General features: G+C 44.9%; 31 non-coding genes across 31 annotated transcripts; all 31 read right to left on the reverse strand.

Annotated features, from left to right (window-relative positions):
* Positions 1 to 12,477: 12,477 nt before the first annotated feature.
* On the reverse strand, positions 12,478 to 12,559 carry trnal-aag (transfer RNA leucine (anticodon AAG)). Its single transcript has one exon. It is a non-coding gene; the product is annotated as a tRNA-Leu (tRNA).
* A 557-nt stretch (positions 12,560 to 13,116) lies between these two features.
* On the reverse strand, positions 13,117 to 13,198 carry trnal-aag (transfer RNA leucine (anticodon AAG)). The gene has a single exon. It is a non-coding gene; the product is annotated as a tRNA-Leu (tRNA).
* Positions 13,199 to 13,550: 352 nt separating this feature from the next.
* Positions 13,551 to 13,622, reverse strand: trnag-ucc (transfer RNA glycine (anticodon UCC)). Its single transcript has one exon. It is a non-coding gene; the product is annotated as a tRNA-Gly (tRNA).
* Positions 13,623 to 13,980: 358 nt separating this feature from the next.
* Positions 13,981 to 14,062, reverse strand: trnal-aag (transfer RNA leucine (anticodon AAG)). Its single transcript has one exon. It is a non-coding gene; the product is annotated as a tRNA-Leu (tRNA).
* Positions 14,063 to 14,619: 557 nt separating this feature from the next.
* trnal-aag (transfer RNA leucine (anticodon AAG)) lies at positions 14,620 to 14,701 on the reverse strand. Its single transcript has one exon. It is a non-coding gene; the product is annotated as a tRNA-Leu (tRNA).
* Positions 14,702 to 15,053: 352 nt separating this feature from the next.
* On the reverse strand, positions 15,054 to 15,125 carry trnag-ucc (transfer RNA glycine (anticodon UCC)). The gene has a single exon. It is a non-coding gene; the product is annotated as a tRNA-Gly (tRNA).
* Positions 15,126 to 15,483: 358 nt separating this feature from the next.
* On the reverse strand, positions 15,484 to 15,566 carry trnal-aag (transfer RNA leucine (anticodon AAG)). Its single transcript has one exon. It is a non-coding gene; the product is annotated as a tRNA-Leu (tRNA).
* A 351-nt stretch (positions 15,567 to 15,917) lies between these two features.
* On the reverse strand, positions 15,918 to 15,989 carry trnag-ucc (transfer RNA glycine (anticodon UCC)). Its single transcript has one exon. It is a non-coding gene; the product is annotated as a tRNA-Gly (tRNA).
* A 358-nt stretch (positions 15,990 to 16,347) lies between these two features.
* trnal-aag (transfer RNA leucine (anticodon AAG)) lies at positions 16,348 to 16,430 on the reverse strand. The gene has a single exon. It is a non-coding gene; the product is annotated as a tRNA-Leu (tRNA).
* A 781-nt stretch (positions 16,431 to 17,211) lies between these two features.
* trnal-aag (transfer RNA leucine (anticodon AAG)) lies at positions 17,212 to 17,293 on the reverse strand. The gene has a single exon. It is a non-coding gene; the product is annotated as a tRNA-Leu (tRNA).
* A 352-nt stretch (positions 17,294 to 17,645) lies between these two features.
* Positions 17,646 to 17,717, reverse strand: trnag-ucc (transfer RNA glycine (anticodon UCC)). Its single transcript has one exon. It is a non-coding gene; the product is annotated as a tRNA-Gly (tRNA).
* Positions 17,718 to 18,075: 358 nt separating this feature from the next.
* On the reverse strand, positions 18,076 to 18,158 carry trnal-aag (transfer RNA leucine (anticodon AAG)). The gene has a single exon. It is a non-coding gene; the product is annotated as a tRNA-Leu (tRNA).
* A 781-nt stretch (positions 18,159 to 18,939) lies between these two features.
* Positions 18,940 to 19,021, reverse strand: trnal-aag (transfer RNA leucine (anticodon AAG)). The gene has a single exon. It is a non-coding gene; the product is annotated as a tRNA-Leu (tRNA).
* A 352-nt stretch (positions 19,022 to 19,373) lies between these two features.
* On the reverse strand, positions 19,374 to 19,445 carry trnag-ucc (transfer RNA glycine (anticodon UCC)). The gene has a single exon. It is a non-coding gene; the product is annotated as a tRNA-Gly (tRNA).
* A 358-nt stretch (positions 19,446 to 19,803) lies between these two features.
* Positions 19,804 to 19,886, reverse strand: trnal-aag (transfer RNA leucine (anticodon AAG)). Its single transcript has one exon. It is a non-coding gene; the product is annotated as a tRNA-Leu (tRNA).
* Positions 19,887 to 20,234: 348 nt separating this feature from the next.
* On the reverse strand, positions 20,235 to 20,306 carry trnag-ucc (transfer RNA glycine (anticodon UCC)). Its single transcript has one exon. It is a non-coding gene; the product is annotated as a tRNA-Gly (tRNA).
* Positions 20,307 to 20,664: 358 nt separating this feature from the next.
* trnal-aag (transfer RNA leucine (anticodon AAG)) lies at positions 20,665 to 20,747 on the reverse strand. Its single transcript has one exon. It is a non-coding gene; the product is annotated as a tRNA-Leu (tRNA).
* Positions 20,748 to 21,095: 348 nt separating this feature from the next.
* Positions 21,096 to 21,167, reverse strand: trnag-ucc (transfer RNA glycine (anticodon UCC)). The gene has a single exon. It is a non-coding gene; the product is annotated as a tRNA-Gly (tRNA).
* Positions 21,168 to 21,525: 358 nt separating this feature from the next.
* Positions 21,526 to 21,607, reverse strand: trnal-aag (transfer RNA leucine (anticodon AAG)). Its single transcript has one exon. It is a non-coding gene; the product is annotated as a tRNA-Leu (tRNA).
* A 557-nt stretch (positions 21,608 to 22,164) lies between these two features.
* Positions 22,165 to 22,246, reverse strand: trnal-aag (transfer RNA leucine (anticodon AAG)). Its single transcript has one exon. It is a non-coding gene; the product is annotated as a tRNA-Leu (tRNA).
* A 352-nt stretch (positions 22,247 to 22,598) lies between these two features.
* On the reverse strand, positions 22,599 to 22,670 carry trnag-ucc (transfer RNA glycine (anticodon UCC)). Its single transcript has one exon. It is a non-coding gene; the product is annotated as a tRNA-Gly (tRNA).
* A 358-nt stretch (positions 22,671 to 23,028) lies between these two features.
* Positions 23,029 to 23,111, reverse strand: trnal-aag (transfer RNA leucine (anticodon AAG)). The gene has a single exon. It is a non-coding gene; the product is annotated as a tRNA-Leu (tRNA).
* A 348-nt stretch (positions 23,112 to 23,459) lies between these two features.
* On the reverse strand, positions 23,460 to 23,531 carry trnag-ucc (transfer RNA glycine (anticodon UCC)). The gene has a single exon. It is a non-coding gene; the product is annotated as a tRNA-Gly (tRNA).
* Positions 23,532 to 23,889: 358 nt separating this feature from the next.
* trnal-aag (transfer RNA leucine (anticodon AAG)) lies at positions 23,890 to 23,972 on the reverse strand. Its single transcript has one exon. It is a non-coding gene; the product is annotated as a tRNA-Leu (tRNA).
* A 351-nt stretch (positions 23,973 to 24,323) lies between these two features.
* On the reverse strand, positions 24,324 to 24,395 carry trnag-ucc (transfer RNA glycine (anticodon UCC)). The gene has a single exon. It is a non-coding gene; the product is annotated as a tRNA-Gly (tRNA).
* Positions 24,396 to 24,753: 358 nt separating this feature from the next.
* trnal-aag (transfer RNA leucine (anticodon AAG)) lies at positions 24,754 to 24,836 on the reverse strand. The gene has a single exon. It is a non-coding gene; the product is annotated as a tRNA-Leu (tRNA).
* A 348-nt stretch (positions 24,837 to 25,184) lies between these two features.
* On the reverse strand, positions 25,185 to 25,256 carry trnag-ucc (transfer RNA glycine (anticodon UCC)). The gene has a single exon. It is a non-coding gene; the product is annotated as a tRNA-Gly (tRNA).
* A 358-nt stretch (positions 25,257 to 25,614) lies between these two features.
* trnal-aag (transfer RNA leucine (anticodon AAG)) lies at positions 25,615 to 25,697 on the reverse strand. The gene has a single exon. It is a non-coding gene; the product is annotated as a tRNA-Leu (tRNA).
* A 348-nt stretch (positions 25,698 to 26,045) lies between these two features.
* On the reverse strand, positions 26,046 to 26,117 carry trnag-ucc (transfer RNA glycine (anticodon UCC)). The gene has a single exon. It is a non-coding gene; the product is annotated as a tRNA-Gly (tRNA).
* A 358-nt stretch (positions 26,118 to 26,475) lies between these two features.
* trnal-aag (transfer RNA leucine (anticodon AAG)) lies at positions 26,476 to 26,558 on the reverse strand. The gene has a single exon. It is a non-coding gene; the product is annotated as a tRNA-Leu (tRNA).
* Positions 26,559 to 26,909: 351 nt separating this feature from the next.
* trnag-ucc (transfer RNA glycine (anticodon UCC)) lies at positions 26,910 to 26,981 on the reverse strand. Its single transcript has one exon. It is a non-coding gene; the product is annotated as a tRNA-Gly (tRNA).
* Positions 26,982 to 27,326: the final 345 nt, after the last annotated feature.

The raw sequence follows: 27,326 nt of genomic DNA on the forward strand, positions 1-27,326 counted from the left end.
AAGCCAGACATCACGTGGCCCGTCTGTTGCCGAGGCCGTCCAACCTGCAATCTGGCATAAGGGTCCGACGGCGGTTTTGTCTGGTTCTCTGGTTGGACAAAAAAGAAAGAAATAAATAAAGTGGTGAGAGAGGTCCGGCCGCGGTTTTCTCTGTTTCTCTGGTTGGACCCAAAAAAAGAAAAAAAAAACAAAGTGGTGAGAGAGGTCCGGCCGCGGTTTCTCTGACGCCAGACATCACGTGGCCCGTCTGCTTGCCGAGGCTGTCCGACCTGCACGGCAACTTGGCAGAAGGGTCCGACCGCGGTGTTCTCTGACGCAAGGACAATTCTCCCGCCGAGAGGGATCGCCAATCGTCGAATCGTAAAAGGCGGCGCGCGCGCGGTTGGACAAAAAAATAAATATAAATAAATAAAAAATAAAATAAAAAAATAAAGTGGACGAGACGAGGTCGGAGAGAGGCGTCGATTTCATCTGTCTCCTTCGTTCCTACCTTATCAATTTAATGTAGGTCAATGTGGCCCATCTGATTCCGAGGGCCGCAGCCGCACGGCCGCTTGGCAGACGGGTCCGATAGCGGTTTCTCTGACGCCAGACGTCACACTCATTCTACCGCCGAGAGGGGTCGCTGATTGTCGAATCGTAAAGGCGTCATTAGACTCAGGGGAGAGGTTGGAGGCGTGGATCAAACCTCGTCAAGTTGAGAGAGCACAATGACACCTACCTAATTCGACCGCCGTAATTGACAACGCAGACACTGCGGTGGGTCACAACGACCCGCGGACAGCTCCACCTAGTGTTAACTAGTGATATAAGGGAGTCAGGTGGCTGAGCGGTGAGGGAATCGGGCTAGTAATCCGAAGGTTGCCAGTTCGATTCCCGGTCATGCCAACTGATGTTGTGTCCTTGGGCAAGGCACTTCACCCTACTTGCCTCGGGGGAATGTCCCTGTACTTACTGTAAGTCGCTCTGGATAAGAGCGTCTGCTAAATGACTAAATGTAAATGTAACCTGATATATAAACTTCTGGGGCAGGCGGCGGGTTCACAATTGACAACGCAGACACTGCGCTGGGTCACAATGACCCGGAGACAGCTCCACCTAGTGTTAACTAGTGATATAACGTGATATACACACTTTGACAACGCAGACACTGCGGTGGGTCACAATGACCTGAGGGCAGCGCGAGTGTTCGTCCTAGTTTTAACTGTTGATATTATGTGATATACCCCTCCCCTACGTATCTACGTTTTTGTATTAGGAAGAGTCGCACCGACACGGCGTGGCAGGGTTAATGCAAAAATAATATTTATTTTTATTGTTATTAGGTAAAGGCATTGTGACCCACCCGAAGGTAGCACAAGGGGTATGTATAGGTATCGCAACACAACGGTGGGTCACAATGACCCGAAGGTAGCACAAGGGTTAATGAACACCCCTCCTCTAGTGCTACAATGTTGACTCTGAAATGGCTTCATTAAACCCACTATTGGAATTTACACTGGCTGTAATCCGGGGAAATAGTCCGTCCTCACAAAAAACACACCACACACAGCTCAGGAATTAACATTTTCGTTTTGAAGCACGGGGGGGGGGGGGGTGTTTTTAAATCGACTATCGGAATTCAAACTGGCACTAAGCCTAGTACCTAGTCCATCCTCACAAAAAACACCAACCACACCTCAGGAATAAAAATATTCGCACACCCACAACACACCTGTAATTTGATATAAAATGCAGCCAACTGTTAATTGTACAAAAAGGAGACATATGTAGTCATAATATATACACAAACATTCTCACCGGAATGGGATAAGTGTTAAATGGACTGTTCAATGCGTCTTCCGTAGCAGATTTGTGAGTTGTATAACAACAGCCCAGGGGTAGCAATACGGATATATACACATACACAATGAAATGAGATACACCAACATGTTAAATGTAGGGTTGATTCATACTTTTTATTCACTCCATTGGTATAGTACATACTGTGGAAAATACAGGGATGGGATGATATCTGACACTGCTGTTGTTATGTAAGCCTGAATGTGACATATTACAAAGTGTTAATCTCTGTAAGTGCTACACGTCTCACCGGATAGTCATGTAGACTTTTCACTCCTGGATCGATGTAAGATGCAACCATGGCTAATATCGCGTCAAGATGATAGTAGTGTGTCAACTGTATGTACATGGGTCTGACGAAGTCACTGTCTCTAGGTCCTACCATGGTATCACCATCATCGACGATAGAGAATGTTACGTTGACGCTATGTAAGTTTTCTTTCTCATATTTTGTCAGGATCCTGTTCTTCAAGAGGAGACAATCGTAAAACTGCTCCATTGTGCCAGTTGATAATATTTCACGGCGAGTTGACGAAAGCTGTTCGGGGGACGGAGGTCGAGATGTCCACTTCAGTTATGTAAACGACTTGGGTTTTTACTTTTGTGATGACTCCATGGTTAATATGTTGGAAGGTAGTGACAGGAGGGTTAGGTATGTCTGCTTTATTCTTACTTTCTGGATTAGATGGAATCTTCAACTCTTTTTATCTTGTCCATTATGTCGTTTCTGTAGTGTTAAAGTTGTTATTGTGAAAGTGATATTACAGTTTTTCACAATTGCTAAAACACATTCTTGAAACAGTCACCCATTTTCTCAAAACTGTAAACACAAAACCACATCTTCAAGCACTATTTACAAAACCTCTGTATCCTCTTGCAAAATGAAACTTTCGCCTCAAAACACTTTTACCTGTGCTCAAAATCAAGCTTTGGCCTCAAAACAGATTTACCTGTGCTCAAAATCAAACACTGCTCTCAAATCATAAACAAAGTGATCAAAATGATATACACTATCAAGCAGTCAGTAAACAATACACCAAAAAATAGAAAACACATTGTTCAAAACATATAGTTCTCAGGGAGAAGTACATTTTTTATCTCAAAACAAATTTCATATTTATCCATCATTGTCTTTGATGAACGAAAACATGTTCTCTTACAGTATACAGTTTTTCACAATTGCTAAAACACATTCTTGAAACAGTCACCCATTTTCTCAAAACTGTAAACACAAAACCTCATCTTCAAGCACTATTTACAAAACCTCTGAATCCTCTTGCAAAATGAAACTTTCGCCTCAAAACACTTTTACCTGTGCTCAAAATCAAGCTTTGGCCTCAAAACAGATTTACCTGTGCTCAAAATCAAACACTGCTCTCAAATCATAAACAAAGTGATCAAAATGATATACACTATCAAGCAGTCAGTAAACAATACACCAAAAAATAGAAAACACATTGTTCAAAACATATAGTTCTCAGGGAGAAGTACATTTTTTATCTCAAAACAAATTTCATATTTATCCATCATTGTCTTTGATGAACGAAAACATGTTCTCTTACAGTATACAGTTTTTCACAATTGCTAAAACACATTCTTGAAACAGTCACCCATTTTCTCAAAACTGTAAACACAAAACCTCATCTTCAAGCACTATTTACAAAACCTCTGAATCCTCTTGCAAAATGAAACTTTCGCCTCAAAACAGTTTTACCTGTTCTCAAAATCAAGCTTTCGCCTCAAAACAGATTTACCTGTGCTCAAAATCAAACACTGCTCTCAAATCATAAACAAAGTGATCAAAATGATATACACTATCAAGCAGTCAGTAAACAATACACAAAAAAATTGAAAACACATTGTTCAAAACATATATAGTTCTCAAGGAGAAGATCATTTTTACATAACCTCAAAACAAATTTCATATTTATCCGTCATTGTCTTTTGATGAACGACAACATGTTCTATCATAGTAGCTCAAAATGTATCAGAAATTACTACTCTGCTTTGCTCTCTTTTTTTTGTTCTTTCTCCTCCTTGTACCCCTATACAGTACTGTACCCTGCATCTCACTACTCACAACTCACTCTTGTTCTTTGTTGATATGAACATGTGATCAATGTGCTTCTTCTTGTCTTTGGGCTGGGTCAGGCCAGAGCACTTTGTCGACATCACAAGAAATATTTTCCCACCTTCAACAACCTGTTTGCTCTCTGAACTGGCTTATATTGGTTGTGTCACATCATTTGAAACAAGTGAAATCAATTTTGAGTGGTTGTGTTTTGTCAATGACATGTTTTCTCTATTTGTATTTGATTGTTGCCATTTGTGTTTACCAGTATGGATGACATGTGCATTAGAGTGCAGAATGTGTTTTGAGAATGAGAATGTGTTTAGAGTTTTGCTGAAAAGTCTATGTGAGATCTGCAAATTGTGTTTTACCATGTGAAATGGTTTAAGGTATTGACAACAGACTGCACAATGAGCTACATGAGTTCAGGCAACTGAGAACTTTGTTCAGCCAATGGGTTTTAGTGTTTTAGCAATTCAGAAAAACTGTAGTAGCTAAAAATATATCAGCAATTACTACTCTGCTTTGCTCTCATTTTTGTTGGTTCTTTCTCCTCCTTGTACCCCTATACAGTACGGTACCCTGCATCTCACTACTCACAACTCATTCTTGTTCTTTGTTGATATGAACCTATAACCAGTCAAAATCTATTGAGCAGTCAGTACTGTTACTGTAACAAATGGAAAGCACAATGTTCAGGGCCATACAACTTGTTTATTGTACATTATACAGCCTACAATGCACTGTAGGCCTACTACAGTATGCGCTACTACAGTAAAAGTAAAAAGGGACAAAAATCAAAGGAGTCATCATGTCATCAATGTGCTTCTTCTTGTCTTTGGGCTGTGTCAGGCCAGAGCACCTCGTCGACATCACAAGCAATATTTTCTCTCCTGAGGCAGCGGGGGAAGAAGCCTCTTGTGTGCCGTATCCAGCCCTGACATGATTCCTGACCTATGTCATCACAGGCTAATTCCATGGCTTGCAGCAGATTTACCCTGGTGTAGGGTTGTCTATCATACACTTTCCATCTCCATGAGGAGAAAAACTCCTCAATCGCATTCAGGAAAGGCGAGTATGGAGGGAGGTACAAGGTCATAAACTGACCATTGATGTTGAACCATTCCCTTACCAGAGCAGCTCGGTGGAAACTGACATTGTCCAACACTATTACATAGGTGGGAATGTCATTCTCATTTAGCTCTTGACCCTGCTGCTCTTGAACCCGCTGCTCAAATAAAATATCTCTTAGATTGTCAAGAAATCTGAGAAGAGGCTGGGTGTTATATGGCCCGAGTGTAACATGGTGATGTAGAACACCATGGTTGCTGATAGCAGCACAGATTGTGACATTGCCACCTCGTTGACCAGGGACTTCAACAACGGCCCGCTGTCCAATCATGTTTCGGCCTCTCCTTACATTTTACATTTACATTTAGCAGACGCTCTTATCCAGAGCGACTTACAGTAAGTACAGGGACATTTCCCCGAGGCAAGTAGGGTGAAGTGCCTTGCCCAAGGACACAACGTCAGTTGGCATGACCGGGAATCGAACTGGCAACCTTCGGATTACTAGCCCGATTCCCTCACCGCTCAGCCACCTGACTCCCTCTCCTCTTCGTTAGATTGAAGCCTGCTTCATCGAGAAAGATGAACTCATGGGGTCTCTCCAAGGATTCCAAGTCAAATATTGTCTGTGTAGGAATACAATATACTGTATGTAGAATTTTGTAAGTCGTACAGAGACAGTGTTATATTGTAGAGTTCAATTAGGCCTACCGTATATGCACTTCTGATTCACATACATTGTATGTACTGAAGAGTAATGTCATTCACATAGTATGTGGCAGTACTGTAGACAATCTGGATTACAGTAAATGTGTCTGAATGTACACTTACTTGCACATACTGAGCTCGCAATTCTTTCACCCTTTGTGAGTTTCGCTCAAAAGGTACTCGGTATACCTGTTTCATTCGTATGCTGTTACGATGGAGGACACGGTCAATTGTGGATATGCTCACACTGTCGATTCCCTGGAAGTGTGTGTTGTCTTGTATGACTCGTTCCTGGATTTCTCTGAGTCGTATCAAATTATTTTGAAGGACCATGCCCACTATAATGGTCTCTTGCTCCGGAGTGAATATAGCTGTCCTTCCACCTGCATGTGGCAGCCTTGTAGTTCTACAAAAAGTAGATGTGCAGTTACAAAAAATATTCATGCAGTACAATACATACAGTGATGAACTTTACAAATGTCTATTGAAACAGCTGCAATAGTGTAGTACAGTAAATCTGCAATTACAAAAATACAGTAGTATACTGTACCTGTTCTCTTCTCTGAATGTCCTTACTATGGTGGACACAGAAAATCGGCTCAAATTGGGGTGCACTCTAAGTCCTGCTTCCCTCATTGTCAATCCATGGACTATAACATGGTCAATGACTGTTGCTCTAATTTCATCCGATATTTCCACTCTTTGTCTTCCTCTGCCTCTTTGTCCTCCTCTTCCTCGCCCTCCTCCTCTTCCTCCTCGTCGCCCACCTCGAATACGCACTCGTCCTCGTCCTCTCACATAGTTTCTTCCATCCATTCTCAGACCTTCTCCTTCCCACCTTCAACAACCTGTTTGCTCTCAAAACTGCCTTATATTGGTTGTGTCACATCATTTGACATCAAGTGAAATCAATTTTGAGTGGTTGTGTTTAATCAATGACATGTGTTCTCTATTTGTATTTGATTGTTGCCACTTGTGTTTACCAGTATGGATGACATGTGCATTAGAGTGCAGAATGTGTTTTGAGAATGAGAATGTGTTTAGAGTTTTGCTGAAAAGTCTATGTGAGATTTGCAAATTGTGTTTTACCATGTGAAATGGTTTAAGGTATTGACAACAGACTGCACAATTAGCTACATGAGTTTAGGCAACTGATAACTTTGTTCAGCCAATGGGTTTTAGTGTTTTAGCAATTCAGAAAAACTGTAAACCTCTATGGCCTTCACTAGGTGTCCGATTGGCTGCCACGTCTATCCGTTCTTCAAGAATGACCATCTTGACACAGTCTACCGCTGCCCAACCTACAAAGCTTCACCGTTTGTCATAAAAAAAAGGGAATATTGGTTGTAAGTGAATAAAACTAAATGTGATGTGGTAGAGTGTTCAATTGTACTTTATTCACACTAACACACACACACACACAATCCTCGATGTCGAGAGACATAATGACAATAACAAAGCATGTATTACAGCGTCTGTCCTAGACAGCGTCTGTCCTAGAAGGTCCGACTGCTTTCTATGTTCCTGTTTGGCTATACTGTCAGATGGGCTGTAACAACAAAACTATCAAGGTTATTTTTAAAAGGATAATAATAGCCCGTCCTCACAAAAAACACACCACACACACCTCAGGAATTAACATTTTCGTTTTGAAGCACAGTCTACCACTAGCTACCACACGGAGGAGCCGTTAACCCTCACGCTCTCCTCATTGTCTATGCAGCCTGAACTTATCCTTCGCGCTGTCTCCGGGTCATTGTGACCCACAACGTTGTATATTACGCCACCTTCGCGCTGTCTCGGGGGTCGTTGTGACCCGCAGCGTTGTATATTACGCCACCTTCGCGCTGTATCGGGGGTCGTTGTGACCTACAGCGTGGGAATGAAAGGTTTGACTTTATTTATTTTTGTATTATGTAAAATTTTCAGAAGACCGCTGTGGGTCACAAGGAACCGGAGACAGTGCGGGGTCTCGTAATAGACAACACAGACGTTGCCGTGTCTAACAAAAAGGCAGAGACAGCGCAATAACCCTTACGCTCTCCTCATTGTCTATGCAACCTGAACTTATCCTTATCCGTCGTTGTGACCCACAGCGTGGGAATGAAAGGCAATAAACAAGTATCTCCCTGGTGGTCTAGTGGCAAGACTGTGGGGCTTTCAGCTCCGTGGCCAGGGTTCGCTTCACGGTCAGGGCAAATACGATTTCATTTTTATTTCGACGGAGAATGTTTCACTTGACTATTTTTGTATTACGAAAGGTTGTCAGCACGAGGGTGGCGTAACAGACTAGGTATGGTGAGTCACAGCGCAGACTAGGATACAGCGCGAGAGTCTACTAATAGGCTAGGCAGACAAGGCTAGAAATAAAAGGTTTGACTTTATTTATTTTTTATTATGAAAAAGTTGTCACAACGTCAGTTTGCTTCACCACGACATATACATCGTGGTGCATGTGTTGGTAGTAGCGTTAGCAGCGCTGTGGCTTGAGCAAAGCCCTCTTCTGCACTCGACTGAGTTGTTCAGTCTTCTGCACACCCGCAGGTCGGGTCCGACCACGGTTACCATTTGTCTCCCGCCGTTCAGACCTTATCAAATTAATCTAGGTCAATGTGGCCAATCTGATTCCGAGGGCCGCAGCCGCACGGCCGCTTGGCAGACGGGTCCGACCACGGTTACCATTTGTCTCCCGCCGTTCCGACCTTATCAAATTAATCTAGGTCAATGTGGCCAATCTGATTCCGAGGGCCGCAGCCGCACGGCAGCTTGGCACACGGGTCCGACCGCGGTTACCATTTGTCTCCCGCCGTTCCGACCTTATCAATTTAATGTAGGTCAATGTGGCCAATCTGATTCCGAGGGCCGCAGCCGCACGGCCGCTTGGCAGACGGGTCCGACCACGGTGTTGTCTGACGCAAGGACAATTCTCCCGCCGAGAGGAATCGCCAATCGTCGAATCGTAAAAGGCGGCGCGCGCGCGCGTGGTTGGACAAAAAAAATACATATAAATAAATAAATAAAATAAATAAAGTGGACGAGACGAGGTCGGAGAGAGGCGTCGATTTCATCTGTCTCCCTTCGTTCCTACCTTATCAATTTAATGTAGGTCAATGTGGCCAATCTGATTCCGAGGGGCCGCAGCCGCACAGCCGCTTGGCACACGGGTCCGACCACGGTTACCATTTGTCTGACGCAAGGACAATTCTCCCGCCGAGAGGGATCGCCAATCGTCGAATCGTAAAAGGCGGCGCGCGCGTGGTTGGACAAAAAAAAAATACATATAAATAAATAAATAAAAAATAATATAAAATAAAATAAATAAAGTGGACGAGACGAGGTCGGAGAGAGGCGTCGATTTCATCTGTCTCCCTTCGTTCCGACCTTATCAATTTTATCCAGGTCAATGTGGCCAATCCGATTCAGAGGGGCCGCAGCCGCACGGCCGCTTGGCAGACGGGTCCGACCACGGTTACCATTTGTCTGACGCAAGGACAATTCTCCCGCCGAGAGGGATCGCCAATCGTCGAATCGTAAAAGGCGGCGCGCGCGCCTGGTTGGACAAAAAAAAAATACATATAAATAAATAAATAAATAAAAAATAATATAAAATAAATAAAGTGGACGAGACGAGGTCGGAGAGAGGCGTCGATTTCATCTGTCTCCCTTCGTTCCGACCTTATCGGACCTTAACTATATTTTAGTTCGATTAGCTTTCCATACCAATAGAGTTCTTCGCGATTGCCAAGATCCTTTATTTCACACGGATGAGTTCTTGTTTGAGCGATATCGATTCAGCCGACAAGGACTTATTTGCAAGACCTTCTCGGGCCGTACATTGCAAATATATCACACGCCGCAGCAAGCTTTATGCTTTATTATGAGCTTATGCTGCTGTATGTGAATATGTAACGCTATGTTTTACGAAATGTCTTGTCTTATCTGTTGTGCCTGTGCTTTTTATATGTTTCACTGTGGGAGAGTGGGAAACGTCATATCGATTCCTTTTTATGTCTTGACATGTGAAGAAATTGACAATAAAGCTACTTGACACTTTAACTGTGCTTCAGACTGCATAGCCTTGAGGTTTTTTGCGTCAGGTAGGTTATAGGCTACATTTTTATACAGTATAGGCGATGCAGAAAACATTGGCAAAGCCGCAGCATGCGTTGCTGTAAGAAAAGTGTACTTGGCGCTTAACCAGCTGATGAATCAATTCATCATATTCCCTGGCCATGTCCCAGTCAATGAAATCAAAGAGGGATTTACACATAGGCCTACATGCATATACACATATATAGTACATGATATAAGCGCAGTAGCCTACATATATCCTCATAATTGTCTATGAATTCGTATCACTTAGACACTCGTTGGCCTTGTTTTTATCTAGCCTACTTATTCTGAAAGAGTTGAGATCATTATTTTCGCTAGCAAGATCTCATTCAATTATTAATTTCCATTAAGTCTATACCAGCAGGCACATTTAAAGAAATGTGATCTGATTGATTGGGGTAATGAGGCACTTAAGATGAGCCTATACATTTCCCCAAAACTTTCGCATTTAGCTTATCGGCAATTTTTTGCCAAGCTGCTTGTCTTGCTCTGGCAGCGGTGGCGGTGTTTGACTTAGCCATGATAATATGCTTATTGTCTTCTTAGAGACTCATTATAATAGTTTGCTCGGATGGCGACAATAGCCTATCACCGCTCTCTCTTTCGTCTTTTCCGCCATCATACCGTAAAAAAATCACGGTTTTGGTGATCGACCTTTCCTGCCTTTTGAAGTAGGACGTGCACGTGCAATTTCCCTGATAAGTTTAGCCTGATTGAAATTAACCACATGATTTGGATGCGGATCAGCCGTTGACGAACCGATATTTGCTGTTCTCACTCATCTCGCTAATGTTAACAGGCTAAAGGGACAATTGATTAACTTAGCTTCAACCCTTACGACGAACGGGGCCCTGGTTGGACCCAAAAATAAAATAAAAACAAAGTGGTGAGAGAGGTCCGGCCGCGGTTTCTCTGACGCCAGACGTCACGTGGCCCTCTGCTTGCCGAGGCCGTCCGACCTGCACGGCAACTTGTCAGAAGGGTCCGACCGCGGTGTTCTCTGACGCAAGGACAATTCTCCCGCCGAGAGGGATCGCCAATCGTCGAATCGTAAAAGGAGGCGCGTGCGCGCGCGGTTGGACAAAAAAATAAATATAAATAAATAAATAGATAAAAAATAATATAAAATTAAATTAAATAAATAAAGTGGACGAGACGAGGTCGGAGAGAGGCGTCGATTTCATCTGTCTCCCTTCGTTCCGACCTTATCAATTTTATCTAGGTCAATGTGGCCAATCCGATTCCGAGGGGCCGCAGCCGCACGGCCGCTTGGCAGACGGGTCCGATAGCGGTTTCTCTGACGCCAGACGTCACACTCATTCTACCGCCGAGAGGGGTTGCTGATTGTCGAATCGTAAAGGCGTCATTAGACTCAGGGGAGAGGTTGGAGGCGTGGATCAAACCTCGTCAAGTTGAGAGAGCACAATGACGCCTACCTAATTCGACCGCCGTAATTGACAACGCAGACACTGCGGTGGGTCACAACGACCCGCGGACATCTCCACCTAGTGTTAACTAGTGATATAACCTGATATATAAACTTCTGGGGCAGGCGGCGGGTTCACAATTGACAACGCAGACACTGCGCTGGGTCACAATGACCCGGAGACAGCTCCACCTAGTGTTAACTAGTGATATAACGTGATATACACACTTTGACAACGCAGACACTGCGGTGGGTCACAATGACCTGAGGGCAGCGCGAGTGTTCCTCCTACTTTTAACTGTTGATATTATGTGATATACCCCTCCCCTACGTATCTACGTTTTTGTATTAGGAAGAGTCGCACCGACACGGCGTGGCAGGGTTAATGCAAAAATAATATTTATTTTTATTGTTAGTAGGTAAAGGTATCGCTACACGACGGTGGGTCACAATGACCCGAAGGTAGCACAAGGGGTATGTATAGGTATCGCAACACGACGGTGGGTCACAATGACCCGAAGGTAGCACAAGGGTTAATGCCTGGAAGTGGTTGAACCTCAAAAGATAAAACACATCTAACAATAGCCCTCCTAAATAGCTCTTACACATGAACTTTACGGCACTTTATTTAACATTACCTCCATTCTTATTTATTATTTTGCTCATACTGGTACTATCTGTCCTTGTATTGTTTTTCTTTTTTGTCTCGTTGTTCTATTTGTGATGCTATAGCCTGCATGGAGAACACCAAATCAAATTCCTAGTATCTGTATACATTGCGAAATAAAGTTGATTTGAATCTCTCTCAAGGTTCTGCATTGGCCGGGAATCGAACACCGGTCAACTGCTTGGAAGGCAGCTATGCTTGCCACTATACCACCAATGCCCACAACAGCCTCTATGATCGCACAGCATTTCGAGGGACGGTTCACCTTTCCACACCACCTTCTGACGTCCAACTAGTAAGAAATTGCCCTAAACCTGGTTTATACTTCTGCGGAGTTTGGAACACGTGGCCTAATTGTGATGTGTTCGACCGTCACAAGAGACGAGATACCTCTCCACGGTCTGTATTGGCTGGGGATTGAACCCCGTCAACTTCAAGGAAAAAAGTTGCCACTGTAGTTGCCACTATAACTACGATGTCCCAAAAAATCATATACAATCGCACATGTCGAGCCACAGTTCACTTTTTGAAACCCACTTACTGACTTCAAAGCAATGGGACGGCGTTAGAACCCTACAAAAGTGGCAGCGGTGGGATTTGAACCCACGCCTCCGGAGAGACTGGAGCCTTAATCCAGCGCCTTGGACCGCTCGGCCACGCTACCCAGTTGTCAAGTCATTGCCCCCCGAGCTCTTCTCGAAGCTGATCGATCGTCCGGGAGCTCACGTGACTTTCTTAATGCCTGGAAGCTGTTGAACGTCACAAGATAAAACACATCTCTCTCAAGGTTCTGCATTGGCCGGGAATCGAACCCGGGTCAATGGCTTGGAAGGAAGCTATAATTGCCACTATTCCACCAATGCCCACAACTGCCTCCATGATCGCACAGCATTTCGAGGGACGGTTCACCTTTCCACACCACCTACTGACGTCCAACTAGTAAGAAATTGCCCTAAGCCTGGTTTATACTTCTGCGGAGTTTGGAACACGTGGCCTAATCGTGAAGCTATCGACCGTCACAAGAGACGAGATGCCTCTCCACGGTCTGTATTGGCTGGGGATTGAATCAACTTCAAGGAAAAAAGTTGCCACTGTAGTTGCCACTATAACTACGATGTCCCAAAAAATCATATACAATCGCACATGTCGAGCCACAGTTCACTTTTTGAAACCCACTTACTGACTTCAAAGCAATGGTACGGCGTTAGCACCCTACAAAAGTGGCAACGGTGGGATTTGAACCCACGCCTCCGGAGAGACTGGAGCCTTAATCCAGCGCCTTGGACTGCTCGGCCACGCTACCCAGTTGTCAGGACATTGCCCCCCGAGCTCTTCTCGAAGCTGATCGATCGTCCAGGAGCTCACGTGACATTCTTAATGCCTGGAAGCGGTTGAACGTCACAAGATAAAACATATTTAACAATAGCCCTCCTAAATAACTCTTACACATGAACTTTACGGCACTTTATTTAACATTACCTCCATTCTTATTTATTATTTTGCTCATACTGGTACTATCTGTCCGTGTATTGTTTTTCTTTTTTGTCTTGTTGTTCTATTTGTGATGCTATAGCCTGCATGGAGAATACCAAATCAAATTCCTAGTAACTGTATACATGGCGAAATAAAGTTGATTTGAATCTCTCTCAAGATTCTGCATTGGCCGGGAATCGAACCCGGGTCAACTGCTTGGAAGGCAGCTATGCTTGCCACTATACCTCCAATGCCCACAACAGCCGCCATGATCGCACAGCATTTCGAGGGACGGTTCACCTTTCCACACCACCTACTGACGTCCAACTAGTAAGAAATTGCCCTAAGCCTGGTTTATACTTCTGCGGAGTTTGGAACACGTGGCCTAATTGTGATGGGTTCGACCATCACAAGAGACGAGATGCCTCTCCACGGTCTGTATTGGCTGGGGATTGAATCAACTTCAAGGAAAAAAGTTGCCACTGTAGTTGCCACTATAACTACGATGTCCCAAAAAATCATATACAATCGCACATGTCGAGCCACAGTTCACTTTTTGAAACCCACTTACTGACTTCAAAGCAATGGGACGGCGTTAGAACCCTACAAAAGTGGCAGCGGTGGGATTTGAACCCACGCCTCCGGAGAGACTGGAGCCTTAATCCAGCGCCTTGGACCGCTCGGCCACGCTACCCAGTTGTCAAGTCGTTGCCCCCCGAGCTCTTCTCGAAGCTGATCGATCGTCCGGGAGCTCACGTGACTTTCTTAATGCCTGGAAGCTGTTGAACGTCACAAGATAAAACACATCTCTCTCAAGGTTCTGCATTGGCCGGGAATCGAACCCGGGTCAATGGCTTGGAAGGAAGCTATAATTGCCACTATCCCACCAATGCCCACAACTGCCTCCATGATCGCACAGCATTTCGAGGGACGGTTCACCTTTCCACACCACCTACTGACGTCCAACTAGTAAGAAATTGCCCTAAGCCTGGTTTATACTTCTGCGGAGTTTGGAACACGTGGCCTAATTGGGATGTGTTCGACCATCACAATGGACGAGATGCCTCTCCACAGTCTGTATTGGCTGGGGATTGAATCAACTTCAAGGTAAAAAGTTGCCACTGTAGTTGCCACTATAACTACGATGTCCCAAAAAATCATATACAATCGCACATGTCGAGCCACAGTTCACTTTTTGAAACCCACTTACTGACTTCAAAGCAATGGTACGGCGTTAGCACCCTACAAAAGTGGCAACGGTGGGATTTGAACCCACGCCTCCGGAGAGACTGGAGCCTTAATCCAGCGCCTTGGACTGCTCGGCCACGCTACCCAGTTGTCAGGACATTGCCCCCCGAGCTCTTCTCGAAGCTGATCGATCGTCCAGGAGCTCACGTGACATTCTTAATGCCTGGAAGCGGTTGAACGTCACAAGATAAAACATATTTAACAATAGCCCTCCTAAATAACTCTTACACATGAACTTTACGGCACTTTATTTAACATTACCTCCATTCTTATTTATTATTTTGCTCATACTGGTACTATCTGTCCGTGTATTGTTTTTCTTTTTTGTCTTGTTGTTCTATTTGTGATGCTATAGCCTGCATGGAGAATACCAAATCAAATTCCTAGTAACTGTATACATGGCGAAATAAAGTTGATTTGAATCTCTCTCAAGGTTCTGCATTGGCCGGGAATCGAACCCGGGTCAACTGCTTGGAAGGCAGCTATGCTTGCCACTATACCACCAATGCCCACAACAGCCGCCATGATCGCAGAGCATTTCGAGGGACGGTTCACCTTTCCACACCACCTACTGACGTCCAACTAGTAAGAAATTGCCCTAAGCCTGGTTTATACTTCTGCGGAGTTTGGAACACGTGGCCTAATCGTGAAGCTATCGACCGTCACAAGAGACGAGATGCCTCTCCACGGTCTGTATTGGCTGGGGATTGAATCAACTTCAAGGAAAAAAGTTGCCACTGTAGTTGCCACTATAACTACGATGTCCCAAAAAATCATATACAATCGCACATGTCGAGCCACAGTTCACTTTTTGAAACCCACTTACTGACTTCAAAGCAATGGGACGGCGTTAGCACCCTACAAAAGTGGCAGCTGTGGGATTTGAACCCACGCCTCCGTAGAGACTGGAGCCTTAATCCAGCGCCTTGGACCGCTCGGCCACGCTATCCAGTTGTCAAGTCGTTGCCCCCCGAGCTCTTCTCAAAGCTGATCGATCGTCCAGGAGCTCACGTGACATTCTTAATGCCTGGAAGCGGTTGAACGTCACAAGATAAAACATATTTAACAATAGCCCTCCTAAATAACTCTTACACATGAACTTTACGGCACTTTATTTAACATTACCTCCATTCTTATTTATTATTTTGCTCATACTGGTACTATCTGTCCGTGTATTGTTTTTATTTTTTGTCTTGTTGTTCTATTTGTGATGCTATAGCCTGCATGGAGAATACCAAATCAAATTCCTAGTATCTGTATACATGGCGAAATAAAGTTGATTTGAATCTCTCTCAAGGTTCTGCATTGGCCGGGAATCGAACCCGGGTCAACTGCTTGGAAGGCAGCTATGCTTGCCACTATACCACCAATGCCCACAACCGCCGCCATGATCGCACAGCATTTCAAGGGACGGTTCACCTTTCCACACCACCTACTGACGTCCAACTAGTAAGAAATTGCCCTAAGCCTGGTTTATACTTCTGCGGAGTTTGGAACACGTGGCCTAATCGTGAAGCTATCGACCGTCACAAGAGACGAGATGCCTCTCCACGGTCTGTATTGGCTGGGGATTGAATCAACTTCAAGGAAAAAAGTTGCCACTGTAGTTGCCACTATAACTACGATGTCCCAAAAAATCATATACAATCGCACATGTCGAGCCACAGTTCACTTTTTGAAACCCACTTACTGACTTCAAAGCAATGGGACGGCGTTAGCACCCTACAAAAGTGGCAGCTGTGGGATTTGAACCCACGCCTCCGTAGAGACTGGAGCCTTAATCCAGCGCCTTGGACCGCTCGGCCACGCTATCCAGTTGTCAAGTCGTTGCCCCCCGAGCTCTTCTCAAAGCTGATCGATCGTCCAGGAGCTCACGTGACATTCTTAATGCCTGGAAGCGGTTGAACGTCACAAGATAAAACATATTTAACAATAGCCCTCCTAAATAACTCTTACACATGAACTTTACGGCACTTTATTTAACATTACCTCCATTCTTATTTATTATTTTGCTCATACTGGTACTATCTGTCCTTGTATTGTTTTTCTTTTTTGTCTTGTTGTTCTATTTGTGATGCTATAGCCTGCATGAAGAATACCAAATCAAATTCCTAGTATCTGTATACATGGCGAAATAAAGTTGATTTGAATCTCTCTCAAGGTTCTGCATTGGCCGGGAATCGAACCCGGGTCAATGGCTTGGAAGGAAGCTATAATTGCCACTATCCCACCAATGCCCACAACTGCCTCCATGATCGCACAGCATTTCGAGGGACGGTTCACCTTTCCACACCACCTACTGACGTCCAACTAGTAAGACATTGCCCTAAGCCTGGTTTATACTTCTGCGGAGTTTGGAACACGTGGCCTAATCGTGAAGCTATCGACCGTCACAAGAGACGAGATGCCTCTCCACGGTCTGTATTCGCTGGGGATTGAATCAACTTCTAGGAAAAAAGTTGCCACTGTAGTTGCCACTATAACTACGATGTCCCAAAAAATCATATACAATCGCACATGTCGAGCCACAGTTCACTTTTTCAAACCCACTTACTGACTTCAAAGCAATGGTACGGCGTTAGCACCCTACAAAAGTGGCAACGGTGGGATTTGAACCCACGCCTCCGGAGAGACTGGAGCCTTAATCCAGCGCCTTGGACTGCTCGGCCACGCTACCCAGTTGTCAGGACATTGCCCCCCGAGCTCTTCTCGAAGCTGATCGATCGTCCAGGAGCTCACGTGACATTCTTAATGCCTGGAAGCGGTTGAACGTCACAAGATAAAACATATTTAACAATAGCCCTCCTAAATAACTCTTACACATGAACTTTACGGCACTTTATTTAACATTACCTCCATTCTTATTTATTATTTTGCTCATACTGGTACTATCTGTCCGTGTATTGTTTTTATTTTTTGTCTTGTTGTTCTATTTGTGATGCTATAGCCTGCATGGAGAATACCAAATCAAATTCCTAGTATCTGTATACATGGCGAAATAAAGTTGATTTGAATCTCTCTCAAGGTTCTGCATTGGCCGGGAATCGAACCCGGGTCAACTGCTTGGAAGGCAGCTATGCTTGCCACTATACCACCAATGCCCACAACCGCCGCCATGATCGCACAGCATTTCAAGGGACGGTTCACCTTTCCACACCACCTACTGACGTCCAACTAGTAAGAAATTGCCCTAAGCCTGGTTTATACTTCTGCGGAGTTTGGAACACGTGGCCTAATCGTGAAGCTATCGACCGTCACAAGAGACGAGATGCCTCTCCACGGTCTGTATTGGCTGGGGATTGAATCAACTTCAAGGAAAAAAGTTGCCACTGTAGTTGCCACTATAACTACGATGTCCCAAAAAATCATATACAATCGCACATGTCGAGCCACAGTTCACTTTTTGAAACCCACTTACTGACTTCAAAGCAATGGGACGGCGTTAGCACCCTACAAAAGTGGCAGCTGTGGGATTTGAACCCACGCCTCCGTAGAGACTGGAGCCTTAATCCAGCGCCTTGGACCGCTCGGCCACGCTATCCAGTTGTCAAGTCGTTGCCCCCCGAGCTCTTCTCAAAGCTGATCGATCGTCCAGGAGCTCACGTGACATTCTTAATGCCTGGAAGCGGTTGAACGTCACAAGATAAAACATATTTAACAATAGCCCTCCTAAATAACTCTTACACATGAACTTTACGGCACTTTATTTAACATTACCTCCATTCTTATTTATTATTTTGCTCATACTGGTACTATCTGTCCTTGTATTGTTTTTCTTTTTTGTCTTGTTGTTCTATTTGTGATGCTATAGCCTGCATGAAGAATACCAAATCAAATTCCTAGTATCTGTATACATGGCGAAATAAAGTTGATTTGAATCTCTCTCAAGGTTCTGCATTGGCCGGGAATCGAACCCGGGTCAATGGCTTGGAAGGAAGCTATAATTGCCACTATCCCACCAATGCCCACAACTGCCTCCATGATCGCACAGCATTTCGAGGGACGGTTCACCTTTCCACACCACCTACTGACGTCCAACTAGTAAGACATTGCCCTAAGCCTGGTTTATACTTCTGCGGAGTTTGGAACACGTGGCCTAATCGTGAAGCTATCGACCGTCACAAGAGACGAGATGCCTCTCCACGGTCTGTATTCGCTGGGGATTGAATCAACTTCTAGGAAAAAAGTTGCCACTGTAGTTGCCACTATAACTACGATGTCCCAAAAAATCATATACAATCGCACATGTCGAGCCACAGTTCACTTTTTCAAACCCACTTACTGACTTCAAAGCAATGGTACGGCGTTAGCACCCTACAAAAGTGGCAACGGTGGGATTTGAACCCACGCCTCCGGAGAGACTGGAGCCTTAATCCAGCGCCTTGGACTGCTCGGCCACGCTACCCAGTTGTCAGGACATTGCCCCCCGAGCTCTTCTCGAAGCTGATCGATCGTCCAGGAGCTCACGTGACATTCTTAATGCCTGGAAGCGGTTGAACGTCACAAGATAAAACATATTTAACAATAGCCCTCCTAAATAACTCTTACACATGAACTTTACGGCACTTTATTTAACATTACCTCCATTCTTATTTATTATTTTGCTCATACTGGTACTATCTGTCCGTGTATTGTTTTTCTTTTTTGTCTTGTTGTTCTATTTGTGATGCTATAGCCTGCATGGAGAATACCAAATCAAATTCCTAGTATCTGTATACATGGCGAAATAAAGTTGATTTGAATCTCTCTCAAGGTTCTGCATTGGCCGGGAATCGAACCCGGGTCAACTGCTTGGAAGGCAGCTATGCTTGCCACTATACCACCAATGCCCACAACAGCCGCCATGATCGCACAGCATTTCGAGGGACGGTTCACCTTTCCACACCACCTACTGACGTCCAACTAGTAAGAAATTGCCCTAAGCCTGGTTTATACTTCTGCGGAGTTTGGAACACGTGGCCTAATCGTGAAGCTATCGACCGTCACAAGAGACGAGATGCCTCTCCACGGTCTGTATTGGCTGGGGATTGAATCAACTTCAAGGAAAAAAGTTGCCACTGTAGTTGCCACTATAACTACGATGTCCCAAAAAATCATATACAATCGCACATGTCGAGCCACAGTTCACTTTTTGAAACCCACTTACTGACTTCAAAGCAATGGGACGGCGTTAGCACCCTACAAAAGTGGCAGCTGTGGGATTTGAACCCACGCCTCCGTAGAGACTGGAGCCTTAATCCAGCGCCTTGGACCGCTCGGCCACGCTATCCAGTTGTCAAGTCGTTGCCCCCCGAGCTCTTCTCAAAGCTGATCGATCGTCCAGGAGCTCACGTGACATTCTTAATGCCTGGAAGCGGTTGAACGTCACAAGATAAAACATATTTAACAATAGCCCTCCTAAATAACTCTTACACATGAACTTTACGGCACTTTATTTAACATTACCTCCATTCTTATTTATTATTTTGCTCATACTGGTACTATCTGTCCTTGTATTGTTTTTCTTTTTTGTCTTGTTCTATTTGTGATGCTATAGCCTGCATGAAGAATACCAAATCAAATTCCTAGTATCTGTATACATGGCGAAATAAAGTTGATTTGAATCTCTCTCAAGGTTCTGCATTGGCCGGGAATCGAACCCGGGTCAACTGCTTGGAAGGCAGCTATGCTTGCCACTATACCACCAATGCCCACAACAGCCGCCATGATCGCACAGCATTTCGAGGGACGGTTCACCTTTCCACACCACCTACTGACGTCCAACTAGTAAGAAATTGCCCTAAGCCTGGTTTATACTTCTGCGGAGTTTGGAACACGTGGCCTAATTGGGATGTGTTCGACCATCACAATGGACGAGATGCCTCTCCACAGTCTGTATTGGCTGGGGATTGAATCAACTTCAAGGTAAAAAGTTGCCACTGTAGTTGCCACTATAACTACGATGTCCCAAAAAATCATATACAATCGCACATGTCGAGCCACAGTTCACTTTTTGAAACCCACTTACTGACTTCAAAGCAATGGGACGGCGTTAGCACCCTACAAAAGTGGCAGCTGTGGGATTTGAACCCACGCCTCCGTAGAGACTGGAGCCTTAATCCAGCGCCTTGGACCGCTCGGCCACGCTATCCAGTTGTCAAGTCGTTGCCCCCCGAGCTCTTCTCAAAGCTGATCGATCGTCCAGGAGCTCACGTGACATTCTTAATGCCTGGAAGCGGTTGAACGTCACAAGATAAAACATATTTAACAATAGCCCTCCTAAATAACTCTTACACATGAACTTTACGGCACTTTATTTAACATTACCTCCATTCTTATTTATTATTTTGCTCATACTGGTACTATCTGTCCTTGTATTGTTTTTCTTTTTTGTCTTGTTCTATTTGTGATGCTATAGCCTGCATGAAGAATACCAAATCAAATTCCTAGTATCTGTATACATGGCGAAATAAAGTTGATTTGAATCTCTCTCAAGATTCTGCATTGGCCGGGAATCGAACCCGGGTCAACTGCTTGGAAGGCAGCTATGCTTGCCACTATACCTCCAATGCCCACAACAGCCGCCATGATCGCACAGCATTTCGAGGGACGGTTCACCTTTCCACACCACCTACTGACGTCCAACTAGTAAGAAATTGCCCTAAGCCTGGTTTATACTTCTGCGGAGTTTGGAACACGTGGCCTAATTGTGATGGGTTCGACCATCACAAGAGACGAGATGCCTCTCCACGGTCTGTATTGGCTGGGGATTGAATCAACTTCAAGGTAAAAAGTTGCCACTGTAGTTGCCACTATAACTACGATGTCCCAAAAAATCATATACAATCGCACATGTCGAGCCACAGTTCACTTTTTGAAACCCACTTACTGACTTCAAAGCAATGGGACGGCGTTAGAACCCTACAAAAGTGGCAGCGGTGGGATTTGAACCCACGCCTCCGGAGAGACTGGAGCCTTAATCCAGCGCCTTGGACCGCTCGGCCACGCTACCCAGTTGTCAAGTCGTTGCCCCCCGAGCTCTTCTCGAAGCTGATCGATCGTCCGGGAGCTCACGTGACTTTCTTAATGCCTGGAAGCTGTTGAACGTCACAAGATAAAACACATCTCTCTCAAGGTTCTGCATTGGCCGGGAATCGAACCCGGGTCAATGGCTTGGAAGGAAGCTATAATTGCCACTATCCCACCAATGCCCACAACTGCCTCCATGATCGCACAGCATTTCGAGGGACGGTTCACCTTTCCACACCACCTACTGACGTCCAACTAGTAAGAAATTGCCCTAAGCCTGGTTTATACTTCTGCGGAGTTTGGAACACGTGGCCTAATTGGGATGTGTTCGACCATCACAATGGACGAGATGCCTCTCCACAGTCTGTATTGGCTGGGGATTGAATCAACTTCAAGGTAAAAAGTTGCCACTGTAGTTGCCACTATAACTACGATGTCCCAAAAAATCATATACAATCGCACATGTCGAGCCACAGTTCACTTTTTGAAACCCACTTACTGACTTCAAAGCAATGGTACGGCGTTAGCACCCTACAAAAGTGGCAACGGTGGGATTTGAACCCACGCCTCCGGAGAGACTGGAGCCTTAATCCAGCGCCTTGGACTGCTCGGCCACGCTACCCAGTTGTCAGGACATTGCCCCCCGAGCTCTTCTCGAAGCTGATCGATCGTCCAGGAGCTCACGTGACATTCTTAATGCCTGGAAGCGGTTGAACGTCACAAGATAAAACATATTTAACAATAGCCCTCCTAAATAACTCTTACACATGAACTTTACGGCACTTTATTTAACATTACCTCCATTCTTATTTATTATTTTGCTCATACTGGTACTATCTGTCCGTGTATTGTTTTTCTTTTTTGTCTTGTTGTTCTATTTGTGATGCTATAGCCTGCATGGAGAATACCAAATCAAATTCCTAGTAACTGTATACATGGCGAAATAAAGTTGATTTGAATCTCTCTCAAGGTTCTGCATTGGCCGGGAATCGAACCCGGGTCAACTGCTTGGAAGGCAGCTATGCTTGCCACTATACCACCAATGCCCACAACAGCCGCCATGATCGCAGAGCATTTCGAGGGACGGTTCACCTTTCCACACCACCTACTGACGTCCAACTAGTAAGAAATTGCCCTAAGCCTGGTTTATACTTCTGCGGAGTTTGGAACACGTGGCCTAATCGTGAAGCTATCGACCGTCACAAGAGACGAGATGCCTCTCCACGGTCTGTATTGGCTGGGGATTGAATCAACTTCAAGGAAAAAAGTTGCCACTGTAGTTGCCACTATAACTACGATGTCCCAAAAAATCATATACAATCGCACATGTCGAGCCACAGTTCACTTTTTGAAACCCACTTACTGACTTCAAAGCAATGGGACGGCGTTAGCACCCTACAAAAGTGGCAGCTGTGGGATTTGAACCCACGCCTCCGTAGAGACTGGAGCCTTAATCCAGCGCCTTGGACCGCTCGGCCACGCTATCCAGTTGTCAAGTCGTTGCCCCCCGAGCTCTTCTCAAAGCTGATCGATCGTCCAGGAGCTCACGTGACATTCTTAATGCCTGGAAGCGGTTGAACGTCACAAGATAAAACATATTTAACAATAGCCCTCCTAAATAACTCTTACACATGAACTTTACGGCACTTTATTTAACATTACCTCCATTCTTATTTATTATTTTGCTCATACTGGTACTATCTGTCCTTGTATTGTTTTTCTTTTTTGTCTTGTTCTATTTGTGATGCTATAGCCTGCATGAAGAATACCAAATCAAATTCCTAGTATCTGTATACATGGCGAAATAAAGTTGATTTGAATCTCTCTCAAGGTTCTGCATTGGCCGGGAATCGAACCCGGGTCAACTGCTTGGAAGGCAGCTATGCTTGCCACTATACCACCAATGCCCACAACAGCCGCCATGATCGCACAGCATTTCGAGGGACGGTTCACCTTTCCACACCACCTACTGACGTCCAACTAGTAAGAAATTGCCCTAAGCCTGGTTTATACTTCTGCGGAGTTTGGAACACGTGGCCTAATTGGGATGTGTTCGACCATCACAATGGACGAGATGCCTCTCCACAGTCTGTATTGGCTGGGGATTGAATCAACTTCAAGGTAAAAAGTTGCCACTGTAGTTGCCACTATAACTACGATGTCCCAAAAAATCATATACAATCGCACATGTCGAGCCACAGTTCACTTTTTCAAACCCACTTACTGACTTCAAAGCAATGGGACGGCGTTAGCACCCTACAAAAGTGGCAGCTGTGGGATTTGAACCCACGCCTCCGTAGAGACTGGAGCCTTAATCCAGCGCCTTGGACCGCTCGGCCACGCTATCCAGTTGTCAAGTCGTTGCCCCCCGAGCTCTTCTCAAAGCTGATCGATCGTCCAGGAGCTCACGTGACATTCTTAATGCCTGGAAGCGGTTGAACGTCACAAGATAAAACATATTTAACAATAGCCCTCCTAAATAACTCTTACACATGAACTTTACGGCATTTTTATTAACATTACCTCCATTCTTATTTATTATTTTGCTCATACTGGTACTATCTGTCCGTGTATTGTTTTTCTTTTTTGTCTTGTTGTTCTATTTGTGATGCTATAGCCTGCATGGAGAATACCAAATCAAATTCCTAGTATCTGTATACATGGCGAAATAAAGTTGATTTGAATCTCTCTCAAGGTTCTGCATTGGCCGGGAATCGAACCCGGGTCAACTGCTTGGAAGGCAGCTATGCTTGCCACTATACCACCAATGCCCACAACAGCCGCCATGATCGCACAGCATTTCGAGGGACGGTTCACCTTTCCACACCACCTACTGACGTCCAACTAGTAAGAAATTGCCCTAAGCCTGGTTTATACTTCTGCGGAGTTTGGAACACGTGGCCTAATCGTGAAGCTATCGACCGTCACAAGAGACGAGATGCCTCTCCACGGTCTGTATTGGCTGGGGATTGAATCAACTTCAAGGAAAAAAGTTGCCACTGTAGTTGCCACTATAACTACGATGTCCCAAAAAATCATATACAATCGCACATGTCGAGCCACAGTTCACTTTTTGAAACCCACTTACTGACTTCAAAGCAATGGGACGGCGTTAGCACCCTACAAAAGTGGCAGCTGTGGGATTTGAACCCACGCCTCCGTAGAGACTGGAGCCTTAATCCAGCGCCTTGGACCGCTCGGCCACGCTATCCAGTTGTCAAGTTGTTGCCCCCCGAGCTCTTCTCAAAGCTGATCGATCGTCCAGGAGCTCACGTGACATTCTTAATGCCTGGAAGCGGTTGAACGTCACAAGATAAAACATATTTAACAATAGCCCTCCTAAATAACTCTTACACATGAACTTTACGGCACTTTATTTAACATTACCTCCATTCTTATTTATTATTTTGCTCATACTGGTACTATCTGTCCTTGTATTGTTTTTCTTTTTTGTCTTGTTCTATTTGTGATGCTATAGCCTGCATGAAGAATACCAAATCAAATTCCTAGTATCTGTATACATGGCGAAATAAAGTTGATTTGAATCTCTCTCAAGGTTCTGCATTGGCCGGGAATCGAACCCGGGTCAACTGCTTGGAAGGCAGCTATGCTTGCCACTATACCACCAATGCCCACAACAGCCGCCATGATCGCACAGCATTTCGAGGGACGGTTCACCTTTCCACACCACCTACTGACGTCCAACTAGTAAGAAATTGCCCTAAGCCTGGTTTATACTTCTGCGGAGTTTGGAACACGTGGCCTAATTGGGATGTGTTCGACCATCACAATGGACGAGATGCCTCTCCACAGTCTGTATTGGCTGGGGATTGAATCAACTTCAAGGAAAAAAGTTGCCACTGTAGTTGCCACTATAACTACGATGTCCCAAAAAATCATATACAATCGCACATGTCGAGCCACAGTTCACTTTTTGAAACCCACTTACTGACTTCAAAGCAATGGGACGGCGTTAGCACCCTACAAAAGTGGCAGCTGTGGGATTTGAACCCACGCCTCCGTAGAGACTGGAGCCTTAATCCAGCGCCTTGGACCGCTCGGCCACGCTATCCAGTTGTCAAGTCGTTGCCCCCCGAGCTCTTCTCAAAGCTGATCGATCGTCCAGGAGCTCACGTGACATTCTTAATGCCTGGAAGCGGTTGAACGTCACAAGATAAAACATATTTAACAATAGCCCTCCTAAATAACTCTTACACATGAACTTTACGGCACTTTATTTAACATTACCTCCATTCTTATTTATTATTTTGCTCATACTGGTACTATCTGTCCTTGTATTGTTTTTCTTTTTTGTCTTGTTCTATTTGTGATGCTATAGCCTGCATGAAGAATACCAAATCAAATTCCTAGTATCTGTATACATGGCGAAATAAAGTTGATTTGAATCTCTCTCAAGGTTCTGCATTGGCCGGGAATCGAACCCGGGTCAACTGCTTGGAAGGCAGCTATGCTTGCCACTATACCACCAATGCCCACAACAGCCGCCATGATCGCACAGCATTTCGAGGGACGGTTCACCTTTCCACACCACCTACTGACGTCCAACTAGTAAGAAATTGCCCTAAGCCTGGTTTATACTTCTGCGGAGTTTGGAACACGTGGCCTAATTGGGATGTGTTCGACCATCACAATGGACGAGATGCCTCTCCACAGTCTGTATTGGCTGGGGATTGAATCAACTTCAAGGTAAAAAGTTGCCACTGTAGTTGCCACTATAACTACGATGTCCCAAAAAATCATATACAATCGCACATGTCGAGCCACAGTTCACTTTTTCAAACCCACTTACTGACTTCAAAGCAATGGGACGGCGTTAGCACCCTACAAAAGTGGCAGCTGTGGGATTTGAACCCACGCCTCCGTAGAGACTGGAGCCTTAATCCAGCGCCTTGGACCGCTCGGCCACGCTATCCAGTTGTCAAGTCGTTGCCCCCCGAGCTCTTCTCAAAGCTGATCGATCGTCCAGGAGCTCACGTGACATTCTTAATGCCTGGAAGCGGTTGAACGTCACAAGATAAAACATATTTAACAATAGCCCTCCTAAATAACTCTTACACATGAACTTTACGGCATTTTTATTAACATTACCTCCATTCTTATTTATTATTTTGCTCATACTGGTACTATCTGTCCGTGTATTGTTTTTCTTTTTTGTCTTGTTGTTCTATTTGTGATGCTATAGCCTGCATGGAGAATACCAAATCAAATTCCTAGTATCTGTATACATGGCGAAATAAAGTTGATTTGAATCTCTCTCAAGGTTCTGCATTGGCCGGGAATCGAACCCGGGTCAACTGCTTGGAAGGCAGCTATGCTTGCCACTATACCACCAATGCCCACAACAGCCGCCATGATCGCACAGCATTTCGAGGGACGGTTCACCTTTCCACACCACCTACTGACGTCCAACTAGTAAGAAATTGCCCTAAGCCTGGTTTATACTTCTGCGGAGTTTGGAACACGTGGCCTAATCGTGAAGCTATCGACCGTCACAAGAGACGAGATGCCTCTCCACGGTCTGTATTGGCTGGGGATTGAATCAACTTCAAGGAAAAAAGTTGCCACTGTAGTTGCCACTATAACTACGATGTCCCAAAAAATCATATACAATCGCACATGTCGAGCCACAGTTCACTTTTTGAAACCCACTTACTGACTTCAAAGCAATGGGACGGCGTTAG

This window comes from Osmerus mordax, chromosome 27 (genome assembly GCF_038355195.1).
Source record: "Osmerus mordax isolate fOsmMor3 chromosome 27, fOsmMor3.pri, whole genome shotgun sequence".
NCBI classification, from domain to species: Eukaryota; Metazoa; Chordata; class Actinopteri; order Osmeriformes; family Osmeridae; genus Osmerus; species Osmerus mordax.